General features: G+C 46.6%; 1 protein-coding gene across 2 annotated transcripts in view; it reads left to right on the forward strand.

Annotated features, from left to right (window-relative positions):
* Nucleotides 1-14,212, forward strand: part of USF2 (upstream transcription factor 2, c-fos interacting) — a 95,343-nt gene that overhangs the window by 25,560 nt on the left and 55,571 nt on the right. The window lies entirely within an intron of this gene.

Raw genomic sequence — 14,212 nt, forward strand, 5'->3', positions numbered from 1 at the left:
ATCGGACCTGGTGGCCATGGCAACAGCTGGAAAATCCACTTTTGTTACCCCAAGTCACATCTCAGCAGAAAAGGACACAGTCTTTTCAGTCTCAGTCCTTTCGTACCCATAAAGGCAGGCGGGCAAAAGGCCAGTCATATCTGCCCAGGGTTAGAGGAAAGGGAAGAAGACTGCAGCAGGCAGCCCATTCCCAGGAACAGAAGTCCTCCACAGCTTCTGCCAAGTCCGCAGCATGACGCTGGGGCCATACAAGCGGACTCAGGTGCGGTGGGGGGTCATCTCAAGAGTTTCAGCACGCAGTGGGCTCACTCGCAAGTGGACTCCTGGATCCTACACGTAGTATCCCAGGTGTACATTGGAAATTCGAGACGTCTTCCCCTCACAAGTTCCTGAAGTCTGCTTTACCAACGTCTCCCTCCGACAGGGAGGCAGTATTGGAAAAAAATTCACAGGCTGTATTCCCAGCAGGTGATAATCAAAGTACCCCTCCTACAACAAGGGAAGGGGTATTATTCCACACTATATTGTGGTACTGAAGCCAAACGGCTCGGTGAGATCTAAAAGATTTGAACAATTACATACAAGGGTTCAAATCAAGATGGAGTCACTCAGAGCAGTGATAGCGAACCAGGACGATATGGTGTCACTGGATATCAGGGACGCTTACCTACATGTCCAAATTTTGCCCTTCTCACCAAGGGTATCTCAGGTTCGTGGTACAGAACTGTCACTATCAGTTCAGACGCTGCCGTTTGGATTGTCCACGGCACCCCGGGTCTTTACCATGGTAATGGCCGAAATGATGATTCTTCCTAAAAGAAATATGGACGCTTTCCTGATAAGGGCAAGGTCCAGAGAACAGTTGGCGGTCGGAGTAGCACTATCTCAAGTAGTTCTACGACAGCACGAGTGGATTCTAAATATTCCAAAATCGCAGCTTTTTCCGACGACACGTCTAATGTTCCTAGGAATGATTCTGGACACAGTCCAGAAAAGGATGTTTTCTCCCGGAGAAGAAGACCAGGGAGTTATCCGAGCTAGTCAGGAACCTCCTAAAACCAGGAAAAGTATCAGTGCATCATTGCACAAGGGTCCTGTGAAAAATGGTGGTTTCTTACAAAGCGATCCCATTCGGTAGATTTCACGCAAGAACCTTTCAGTGGAATCTGCTGGGAAAATGGTCTGGATCGCATCTTCAGATGCATCAGCGGATAACCCTGTCTCCAAGGACAAGGGTGTTTTCTTCTGCGGTGGCTGCAGAGTGCTCATCTATGAAAGGGCCGCAGATTCGACATTCAGGACTGGGTCCTGGTGACCACGGATGCCAGCCTGAGTGGCTGGGGAGCAGTCACACAAGGAAAAAATTTCCAGGGAGTGTGATCAAGTCTGGAGACTTCTCTCCACATAAATATACTGGAGCTAAGGGCAATTTACAAGGCTCTAAGCTTAGCAAGACCTCTGCTTCAAGGTCAGCCGGTATTGATCCAGTGGGACAACATCACGGCAGTCGCCCACGTAAACAGACAGGGCGGCACATGAAGCAGGAGGGAAATGGCAGAAACTGCAAGGATTCTTCGCTGGGCGAAAAAATCATGTGATAACACTCTCAGCAGTGTTAATTCCGGGAGTGGAAAACTGGGAAGCAAACTTCCTCAGCAGGCATAACCTCCACCCGGGAGAGTGGGGACTTCAGCGGGAAGTCTTCCACATGATTGTAAACCGTTGGGAAAAACCAAAGGTGGACATGATGGCGTCCCGCCTGAACAAAAAACTAGACAAATATTGCGCCAGGTCAAGGGACCCTCAGGCAATAGCGGTGGACGCTTTGGTAACACTGTGGGTGTACCAGTCAGGGTATGTGTTCCCTCCTATGCATCTCATACCAAAAGTACTGAGAATCATAAGAAGGAGATGAGTAAGAACGATACTCGTGGTTCCGGATGGGTCAAGAAGGACTTGGTACCCGGAACTTCAAGAGATGCTCACGGAAGAACCGTGGCCTCTACCTTTAAGAAAGGACCTGCTCCAGCAGGGGCCTTGTCTGTTCCAAGACTTACCGCGGCTGCGTTTGACGGCATGGCAGTTGAACGCCGGATCCTGAAAGGGCATTCCAGATGAAGTCATCCCTACCCTGGTCGAAGCCAGGAAGGATGTAACCGCAAAACATTTTCACCGCATTTGGCGAAAATATGTTGCGTGGTGTGAGGCCAAGAAGGTCCCTACAGAGGAATTCCAACTGGGTCGTTTCCTACATTTCCTGAAAACAGGACTGTCTATGGGCCTAAAATTAGGGTCCATTAAGGTTCAAATTTCGACCCTGTCAAATTTCTTCCAGAAAGAACTGGCTTCAGTGCCTGAAGTTCAGACGTTTGTAAAAGGGGTACTGCATATACAGCCTCCTTTTGTGCCCCCAGTGGCACCTTGGGATCTCAATGTTGTTTTGAGTTTCCTAAAGTCACATTGGTTTGATCCACTCACCACTGTGGAATTAAAATATTTCACATGGAAGGTGAAGATTCTATTAGCCCTGGCTTCAGCCAGGCGTGTGTCAGAATGGGCGGCTTTATCATATAAAAGCCCTTACTTAATTTTTCATTCTGAAAGGGCAGAATTGAGGACTCGTCCTCTATTTCTCCTTAAGGTGTTTTCTGTTTTTCACATGAACCAACCTATTGTGGTACCTGCGGCTACTAGGGACTTGGAGGACTCCAAGTTACTTGACGTTGTCAGGGCCCTGAAAATATGTTTCCAGGACGACTGGAGTCAGAAAATCTGACTCGCTGTTTAGCCTGTATGCACCCAACAAGATGGGTGTTCCTGCTTCTAAGCAGACGATTGCTCGCTGGATTTGTAGTACAATTCAGCTTGCACATTCTGTGGCAGGCTTGCCACAGCCAAAATCAAAAAAGCCCATTCCACAAGGAAGTGGGCTCATCTTGGGCGGCTGCCCGAGGGGTCTCGGCTTTACAACTTTGCCGAGCTGCTACTTGGTCAGGGGCACACCCTGACTGAGGAGGACCTGGAGTTCTCTCATTCGGTGCTGCAGAGTCATCCGCACTCTCCCGCCCGTTTGGGAGCTTTGGTATAATCCCCATGGTCCTGACGGAGTCCCCAGCATCCACTTAGGACGTTAGAGAAAATAAGAATTTACTTACCGATAATTCTATTTCTCGTAGTCCGTAGTGGATGCTGGGCGCCCATCCCAAGTGCGGATTGTCTGCAATAGTACATAGTACATAGTTATTGTTACAAAAATCGGGTTATTCTTGTTGTGAGCCATCTTTTCAGAGGCTCCTTCGTTGTTATCATACTGTTAACTGGGTTCAGATCACAGGTTGTACGGTGTGATTGGTGTGGCTGGTATGAGTCTTACCCGGGATTCTATATCCTTCCTTATTATGCACGCTCGTCCGGGCACAGTATCCTAACTGAGGCTTGGAGGAGGGTCATAGGGGGAGGACCCAGTGCACACCACCTGATCCTAAAGCTTTTATTATTGTGCCCTGTCTCCTGCGGAGCCGCTAAACCCCATGGTCCTGACGGAGTCCCCAGCATCCACTACGGACTACGAGAAATAGAATTATCGGTAAGTAAATTCTTATTTTTTCTTTTTTTGAACTTTTCCATACCTAACGATCCACGCGGACTACGATTGTGAATAGTAACCTTGCCCGAAGCATGGCGAGGGGACACGGTGCACTTATTGGGGTTCCTGGTCACTGTACGGAGAAAATGACACCCCAAAAAAAAAACCCACAACAACCTCATGTCGACTTTTTGACCTGTCGACCTAAAGACCCTGTCGACCTACTTACTGTCGACCAATAGTGGTCGACCCAAACATTGACGACCTACTTACTGTCGACCTTACATACCACACACCCCGGCAGCCCAACACATTTGCAAAACGATATGTTTGTAACAAGTACGATTGCTATTAGATAAAAGATTTGGCGCCTCTATCTATAATACCAGTGCAGGTCCTATAGAAAAGATTTACAATATTTATATTAAAATTGCTGGGGGGGAAAGTAAAATTGCCAATAAAATGATAGTGCACATATTCTTTCTTTTGCAGGGTCAGATGTTTTCTTGTTGTTATCAGGGTCCTACAGTGATGTTTGGTGCCAGAGACCTCTGCTTTCCCGGTGTATAATCATCGCATGCCAGGCACGCTATTACAGAGACTTATTTTGAATACCCACTTGGGGTGCTATTGGCACCGGTTGAGAACCACTGATATATAATGTATAATATGCAGTGTGTATAAAGTGCTAATATTTCGCAACACACTGCACATTGGGGGTCATTCCGAGTTGATCGTAGCACAGCTACGATCGTTCACACTGACATGCTAGTCCGCCCCGCATGTCAGTGCCGCCTAACCCCCCTCCCCCCCCCCGCAGAACTGCTAAGGCATCGCACAGCGGCGATGCCTTTGCACTTCAAGAGTAGATCCCGCCCAGCGCAGCTTTAGCGTGCTGGCCGGGAGCTACTTGTCACTCCCCAGCCCGCAGCGGCTGCGTGTGAGGTCATGCAGCCGCCTGCGTAGCCCCCAACGGTCCGGCCACGCCTGCGTTGGCCGGACCGCTTCCCCTAAACGGCGTCTTAACGCATGCGCAGTTCTGACCCGATCGCTGCGACAAACTGCAGCGAGCGATTAGGTCAGAATGACCCCCATTGATACATGGGCTGACATCACCCACATGTACTACCCTAAACAGACAACACTGAGAAGTAAAGGCTGGCTGAGAACAGATGTTATGACACGTGGTGATTTGTCTGTATTATGCTCTTGAATATGGGTGAAAGTTGGTCCTGCTGTATATACAAACAAACAAAAAATAAATCTTGCTTCCTCTTTAAATGACGTAGACAACATAAAAGGTCAGAATGTGCTTTTTCATTCTGCAGACTCAGCTGTGCGTCTCTAGATGTAGGGAGGCAGAGAAGGGGGGGAAGGAGCCGGAATTCACCATATTCAATGAAAAACGGATTCGACATTCCCGCGGGCGAAAAACGGCCGATTTGCCGGATTTTGCAGCGAATTAAAAAAATTGGAAAAACCCGGAAAAAAATGGCGTGGGGTCCCCCCTCCAAAGCATAACCAGCCTCGGGCTCTTCGAGCTGGTCCTGGTTCTAAAAATGCGGGGACAAAATTGACATGGGATCCCCCGTATTTTTAAAACCAGCACCGGGCTCTGCGCCTGATAATGGTGCAAAAAATACGGGGGACAAAAAGAGTAGGGGTCCCCCGTATTTTATACACCAGCATCGGGCTCCACTAGCTGGACAGATAATGCCACAGCCGGGGGTCACTTTTATACAGCGCCCTGTGGCCGTGGCATTAAATATCCAACTAGTCACCCCTGGCCGGGGTACCCTGGGGGAGTGGGGACCCCTTCAATCAAGGGCCCCCCCCCAGCTACCCAAGGGCCAGGGGTGAAGCCCGAGGCTGTCCCCCCCATCCAAGGGCTGCGGATGGGAGGCTGATAGCCTTGAGTAAAATGACAGAATATTGGTTTTTCCAGTAGTACTACAAGTCCCAGCAAGCCTCCCCCGCAAGCTGGTACTTGGAGAACCACAAGTACCAGCATGCGGGTGAAAAACGGGCCCGCTGGTACCTGTAGTACTACTGGGGAAAAAATACCCAAATAAAAACAGGACACACACACCGTGACAAGTACAACTTTATTACATACTGCCGACACACACATACTTACCTATGTTGACACGAAGCAGTCGGTCCTCTTCTCCAAGTAGAATCCACGGATACCTGAAAATAAAAGATAATTATACTCACCTTCCAGCGTCCAGAGATACATCCACGTCCAGAAAATAATCCAGGTACTTGGCAAAAAAAAAAAACCGCAATGACCCGATCCTGCGGACTGAAAGGGGTCCCATATTGACACATGAGACCACTTTCCCCGAATGTGCCGGGACCCCACGTGACTCCTGTCACTGAGGTCCCTTCAGCCAATCAGGAAGTGCTACTACGTGGCGCTCACCTGATTGGCTCTGCGCGTCTGAGCTCAGACAGCGCATCGCAAAGCCTCTCCATTATATTCAATGGTGGGAACTTTGCCGTCAGCGGGGGGGTTACCCGCGGTCAGCCGCTGACCGGCGGGTGACCCCACCGTTAACCGCAAGGTTCCCACCATTGAATATAATGGAGAGGCTTTGCAATGCGCTGTCTGAGCTCAGACGCGCAGAGCCAATCAGCAGAGTGCAAGGACGTTGCACTCGCTGATTGGCTGAAGAGACCTTTCAGTGACAGCTGTCACGTAGAGGTCTCTGCATTCAGGGAAAGGGGTCTCATGTGTCAACATGGGACCCCTTTCAGTCCGCTGGCACGGGTTTTTGCGTTTTGTTATTTTGCCAAGTACCTGGATTATACTCTGGACGTGGATTTATCTCTGGACGCTGGAAGGTGAGTATAATTTTTTAACAGGTACCCTCGGATCGTCGGAGACTGTGGCAGTCGGTGTGTCAACATAGGTAAGTATGTGTGTGTCGGCAGTATGTAATAAAGTTGTACTTGTCACGGTGTGTGTGTCCTGTTTTTATTTGGGTATTTTTTTTCCAGTAGTACTACAGGTACCAGCGGGCCCGTTTTTCTCCTGCATGCTGGTACTTGTGGTTCTCCAAGTACCAGCTTGCGGGAGAGGCTTGCTGGGACTTGTAGTACTACTGGAAAAAAACAATATTCTGACATTTTTCTCAAGGCTATCAGCCTCCCATCCGCAGCCCTTGGATGGGGGGGACAGCCTCGGGCTTCATCCCTGGCCCTTGGGGGGGGACCCCTTGATTGAAGGGGTCCCCACTCCCCCAGAGTACCCCGGCCAGGGGTGACTAGTTGGATATTTAATGCCTCGGCCGCAGGGCGCTGTATGAAAGTGACCCCCGGCTGTGGCATTATCTGTCCAGCTAGTGGAGCCCGATGCTGCTGTATAAAATACGGGGGACCCCTACTCTTTTTGTCCCCCGTATTTTTTGCACCAGCATCAGGCGCAGAGCCCGGTGCTGGTTTTAAAAATACGGGGGATCCCCTGTCAAATTTCCCCCCGCATTTTTAGAACCAGGACCAGCTCGAAGAGCCCGAGGCTGGTTATGCTTTGGAGGGGGGACCCCACGCCATTTTTTTCCTTGATTTTTTACCGTTCCAGCTATTAAAAAAAAATATATATATATATATTTTAAAAAATATATAAATAATACTTGTGCCTCCAAAAAAGACAAACCAAGTACCTAATCCCTTCTAATATAAATAGATATGCTATTACCAAAAAAACAAACAAAAAAAAAACATGTTTTAAATTTTTTTTATTGGTTTCACCCTCCAAAGTGTGGCGGATTGAAAATGACGAATTTACTGTCTAAAAGCACTGTTGTCGAATTTCCAAACTTGAATTGAATAGACTTTGGTCGAATTGCAGCATGTGTATCATTGCAGAAAAGTCGAATTTGTCAAAATTCGAATTTCAAAAAGTCGAATTTTGAAAGTCCGTTTTTTTGTCGGAAAGTACTGAATTGCATTGTCGATTTTTTTTTTGGCCGAAAAATTCCCGAAATTTGACAATTTCGGGAATTCGACCGCAATTGCATATACCCCTATGTCAGTCAGTGCGGGTGATGTATCAGGGAGGTCCTAGGGCAGTGATGAGGAACCTTGGCGCTCCAGCTGTTGTTGAACTACACATCCCAGCAGGCCCTGCTGCAGCTTTGCTATTTGGCAATTTTAAAAGCAGGGCATGCTGGGATGTGTAGTTAAAGAACAGGTAGAGTGCCGAAGGTTCCCCATCCCTGTCCTAGGGGGCTAAGGCTAGCAAAGAATAAATGACGACAGACTAATATTGTATCCGATAAGTGAGCCCCATGCATTGTTTGCTGTTTTGTACTGAAAGCGTTATAGCATGGGAGGAGCCATACATGGGCTGGATAATGTTGTAATCCTTTATTAGGCGCAGCAAAGGACAGCCGTGCTATAGAGCAATGAATCTCATAGTACAGTGCAGTGGGCACGGCCAATATCTCTCATTCTTTTATTGTCTAGAACACTTTTAAGTAGACAAATGAGCGCCCAGCAGCTTTGTGCCTCAGCCAATCCCCTGCCGGCACTATGGGAACTATTCACCGGCTGCCAAGGAGCAATCCCTTTACCCCAAACTCTAGTAATGAGCAGGAAGCGTGATATGTTCCATGGATTCAGAGCTACAATTCTTCTATCTGGGTGTATTTGCTTTGTGGAATCATAAATATATATTGCCCATGAACGTGTTAACTTGTATCAGAGAGCTGATTGAAATGCAAGGGAAATCCCAGTCAATAATAGGAAGCTGACAAAAGCTAAAACTGGAAGTGAGTGGACTTCAAAGACTCCGTGTGAATGTAATTACTGAGAGTGGTCACCTGTAGCTGTGTATGATATCTTTCTGTACCGCCGGTAATTGTACAGAGGATATATTGGCGTCGGAACATCAGCTGGAGGTTATCACATAATACTTCCACATTTCCAAGTTTACCAAAAAGGACCTATTTGTCAATGGTAAATTAGGAAACTATTAAATGGGGTGTGGTATGTTATGTCGACATAACTTTTTATGAGTGTTAGAACCCTAACTGCAGCCTGACCCTAAATGTAACCCTGAACCTACATATTTACTGTCGACATTCAGTGTGGACATTCTGCTATCAACACCTTGAATAATATTGGTTGCATACCATTACATGAGCCAAGTCTCCAGGCCATCTCATTTTGGCAGGGTATCCGAGTGATAGATCTACACTGTCTAGGTAGACGGTCAAAAGGTCTGCAGGTTTTAAAGGTTGACATAGTCGACACTGGTTTTTCACATGTTTTTCTAACATTTGCTTGATTTACTATCCACATGGACTACGATTGGGAATAGTAATCTTGCCTGAAGCGTTGTGAGCGTCTACGTTTCTACTGATGGTGGTCAAAGAACATGAAATATGCAAGATTTTGCCCAAAAACATCAACCATTTTTGTGTTGACCATTGACATGTTGAACTTGAACCCTGTCGTCCTTTTGTATCTGTCGACCTTAGCCACTGTCGACCTTTCATCTGTTGACTTTTTATCCCTATCGACCTTTGGTACCTACCTACGGAGACAGTGTTACTCTATTTTAGCACACCTTGTAGGTAGACAAAGAACGTATAATTCCTTACAAGAAACCCTAGAGGGTGGATTGGTGATTAGAATTCTGAAGATGTAAATAATTTTGTGGTATAACAATGACACTATAAGGTTTCCACAGTCCATGGAGTTGTCTCTCTATCGCATGGTGTGGTCCTCTTCTAACCCAGCTACCAGGATCTAGTGACGGGAGAAGGCCTTTGTCTAGTTGAGCCAGTGTCTATGCTGATGGCTAGACCTCAAGCAGTATGGTAGCGTCTCGTTACATAGACACAACCCAAGCAGTATACCCTCTCATGTGTGGCCAGATCAGACTCTTGTACCATGTGTGACTCTTGATTCCACTAGCCGGCATCCCCCCCCCTCCCACCCCACACACATACCACACACATACCACCTCTTGGTGGACGTGTTCTAAGAGGATCGCGCACTCCGTTTTTTATTTTTAGTGCAGGGTGGTATAAATAACATGTTTTATTATTATTATTATTTGTACTTAAAGCAGTTATCATAATGATAAATTTACGGTTTCGCTTACACTGTTTACCTTTTGGTGAACATAATGCAGGGTAAGGTACCGCAAGCACTTGTACAACCATCTCTAAATACACACCTGAAGTCATGCAAAGGTCACCTGCTGCCTACGTGCACTGGAAGCCGTCATTTTCTGGGCTGTACAATTGCTCATGAGCAAGCTTCCCATCCGTACTCTAGGGAGAAGTGCCATAGGGGTGAGGCAGATTATTGGTCCAAGCCAAACAGCTTGTATTCTTGTGAACAATTTTCATGCCTTGAACATTTTCACAGTAATGAAGCATGGGGGAGTGAAGCCAGTCTATTTGGACTTGTACAAGTGGGCCACCTACTGGTCAGTCAGGGTAATGATCACTGTTACATGCAGCTTGGTAACCACCTGCAGGCCTACTAAATCTTAAAACTCAGAATTGCCTTTTCTTTTAAAGAGCTACAATTAATCTTCCTAATCTTAAAGTAAACGTTTCAGGAGATTAATATCCATGAAGATATTTGATACGTTAAGATCAGGCCAGTGCTGCAAACGTGATGTTTAGAGATCATTCACAAAGCACATCCAGTGGACCACGGGCTTCTGATTGAGCGACTGATACACTTCTGTGGTCTGGATGGCACAGTCCTAAACTGGTTCAAATCATTTCTCACAGGCAGGTCACAGAGAGTATCATCTGGATTATACTCATCACCACCAGTGCCATTGCCATGTGGTGTCCCACAAGGTTCTATACTATCCCCCATGCTTTTTGCAGTATACATGCTCCCATTGGGCGAAATAATCAGGCGCCATGGCCTGGTCTACCACTGCTATGCAGATGATACACAACTGTACTTGTCCTTTGCTCCGGGCACTGATAACCCAGTAGCAACCCTGAATGGCTGTCTAGCTGAACTACAGGAGTGGATGAGCGCCAGTTGGCTGCGACTGAACCCGGATAAAACAGAGGTCCTTATAATACGACCGCAACATCAAAGGACAAGACTGCAGCATAGCCAACCAACTGGACTTACACTCGGGGATTCAGAATTACAGACCAGTGATCATGTGCGGAATCTTGGCGTTGTCCTGGATGATGGCTTGACACTTAAACATCAGATATCAGCCACAATCAAATCCTCATTCTTTCACCTGAGGAACATAGCCAGAATCAAGCACTTAATTCCCTCAGATGATATGCCAAAAGTCATACATGCATTTGTATCATCTCGATTAGACTACTGTAATGCCCTCTACCTTGGTCTACCAGCAAAAGAATTGCAACGCTTACAGCTGGTGCAAAACACAGCTGCCAGGCTGTTAACCAACCAGCCCCGTTCCAGCCACATAACACCCATCCTCTACTCCCTTCACTGGCTGCCTGTAAGATGGCGAATCCTCTTCAAGATTGGCTTACTGAGTTTCAAAGCATTACATGACCAAGGCCCAAGGTACCTGAAACAGCTTCTGATCCCATACTGCCCCACTCGATTACTGCGATCTGTAGATGAAGGACTTTTAGCAGTACCTAGAATCTACCGTAATTCATCTGGGGGTCGAGCTTTTAGTCATGCGGCTCCGACTCTATGGAACTCACTTCCCAGCACAGTGCGAGAGGCCCCAACTATAGAATCCTTCAAAAGTAGACTCAAGACTTTCCTGTTTACTCAAGCATTTCCATAGTGTCTCTTTTAGTATCTTCATGCTTCTGTATTTTATGAAAAATGTACTTCATTATTTTTCTGTACTATATTATGCTGTGTATCTGTTAAGCGCCTTGAGTCCTATTGGAGAAAGAGCGCTATATAAATAAAATTATTATTATTATTATTATTACAGTGCAAAAGGTCTAGTTGTACGCTAGCGCCCCTCCTTGGCCTGCCCAGTGCACTTCATGGTGCAGATCTTCTCCGCACCGTCATGAGCTGCCTGTGCGCAATATAAGTGCACCTTATAGGCACGGATGTGGTGCACTCTGCAAGAGGGTAAAGTCCCATCAGACTCCAACCTGCCACCTCTTACGCGTCAGCCCTTTGCGTCTTCTGTATTATTAGCCACAGATCTGGCTTATTTCAATCATCCGATTTATTACAGACGGAAGTTTTGTATCTGAGGCAGCCTCTCTGTGGAAACACAATATAGAGGCACAAAAACTTTTTTCCACCTGCTCAGTCCTTGCTGATACTTAGTGGTACAATTCCGAAATTTGACCTTGATATTTAAAGCAGCATTAATGTGAAATGCATAACATTAGTGCCGCTTTACATTTTTATGTTAAACCCGTTGAGACAACCTCTTAAATATGCTCCTTAGTCTTTATGCATAGTGGTAATGGACTTGCGGAGAGGCACACTGCAAGCTGCACCCCCCTGTAATGTCCCCGCCTCATTATAGTAATGTTGTCCTGCAGTCCTCCAGATGCACCTACGCTGTACTTCAGTAGGAACGCCTGCACTCTGCACAGTACTTGCACCCTGCCTGTGCAAACCTCTGCTCCTCCTCACATGTGGCCAACTTGCTCTGCAAATCTCTGCACCCCAGCAAGACCTCAGGCATGCTCCATCGCTGCAATGCTGACCCGAGCGCTGTGTAAATGGCCTTTCTGCATATTATATCACTGTGGACTTCTACGTGTAGTGCAGAAATAGTTATTGGGGATTGTTTGCTATAGTCTGTATTTGAAGATGACTGTAAACTCTTCCGTTCCTCCACAGTGCCCAGGCGACGTCTGTGTAATGCGAATGTTCACAGTCTGGTTTTGTTATGCATCCGAGGCGACGCGCTTATTGCTGGGGTCGAGTCATGGGATGTGTTTCACAACATACAGATCAGACCAGAATATTGTGCATCACCCACCTTAAATCAGTTTTATGGCACATGATTTTCATGGCAAGAACCCCTTTACTGACAGCTGTCTTACTCCATATCTTCCCCTGCCAGTGATAGTCCTCTGGCAAGTCACTGCATTGATCCGGGTTCCAGGACTTGGACACAGAGACGAGCCGGAGCTCTGCCAATCGCCTCTGAGGCTGCCCAGCCGTCTCCGCAAGCAGCGCCTCTCATTGTAAGCCAGCACATTTCAGTACAGGATGAGTTGCTGGAGGCATCCGAGAACAGTCGGGGTCATGTTGGATGGATCAGTCACAAGGCTGGGTGCAGAGCCGGAGACGTGACGTCAGCAAATAAGCTGTTCCTGAGGCTTTGTAGCGAAACATTCATCTTTTTTGTTTCGGTGATGATTTGTGTACTGCATCCTCTAGTAGAGAGTGGTCATCATAGACTACTCGGCCTGTCCTCATCTTCCAGTCCTCTGGTCACTATAAATGTTATTATAATATTCACATTATGGCGGCTAGGGATGACGACATTCCAGCTAATTTTATGAGGTTATGGTATGAGTGGTTGACCATGTTAAGGTTGACCGTTATTAGGGCGACCACTATTGATCGACGTGGACAAATAGTTGACACATGAAAAGGTCGACATGACTTTTTGAACTGTGTTTGGTGTCATTCTTTCCGTAACATGGCCAGGAACCCCAATTAGTGCACCACGTCCCCTTGCACGCTGCGGCCAAGGCGCCTCACTCCGCTACCGCTGCGCTAGACACAGGTTACTATTCCCAGTCGTAGTCCATGTGGATGGTTTTAATTGTAAAGCGCAATGGAATATGCTGCGCTATATAAGAAACTGTTAATAAATAAATAATAATAAATGGTTAAGTATGAAAAAGTAAAAAAATAAAAAAATTTTTTTTTAAAGCCATGTCAACCTGTCCCGTGTCGACCATTTTCATGTGTCGACCGTTTGTCCATGTCAACCAATAGTGGTCGACCTAGTGACGGTCGACCTGCCAAACGGATACCATTTTATGGCCGTCTCGCTTATAGAAGTGATTCAAAGAGATTTAATATTGCAATGTTTGTTTCAGTTATATGTTCATTTTTTGATTTATACCTTAGACCTAATAATCACAAGTGACACTTGTTTAGTAGAACGCTGTTTATTATGTGTAATTACTGTTCATTACTGAAGATCACTTTAAGCATATTTTTTTAATCTAAAATAAGTGGAATAAATGGATACTCTGAAGCAATGTCTATAGGGCTGATCCTGAAGCAGTGTCACTATGTCCCATTTCTCTACATTTAAGTCCGTAAATCGCGGCACATAGGACACAGTCCTGCTATCCCCTCCCCTGGCGAGTCACATGACTAGCCCTGGGCTGCTGGAGAAGCCGCGCTGTGGCTGGTGTAAGCCACGCAGGATACCGGCTGTAAAGCAGGTCCCAATCAGACTGCTGCACCAGTTCCCGTCATGTTCCCCAGGCTGGGAGGTTGGGACCCTGTAATTCATTCCGGTTTTTAGGCTCCATCTTATGTGCGTTACCCATTACAGATTTATATATAAAGTATATAAATTTATATAAAAGTGTAATCGTAACACTAGTTTTACACTATATTACCTGTCTTATTGGGGGGGGGGGGGGGGGAATGTGCACATTTTGTTTTATTGCGCGGTTGATTAATATCAGTAACTCT

This window comes from Pseudophryne corroboree, chromosome 10 (assembly GCF_028390025.1).
Source record: "Pseudophryne corroboree isolate aPseCor3 chromosome 10, aPseCor3.hap2, whole genome shotgun sequence".
NCBI classification, from domain to species: Eukaryota; Metazoa; Chordata; class Amphibia; order Anura; family Myobatrachidae; genus Pseudophryne; species Pseudophryne corroboree.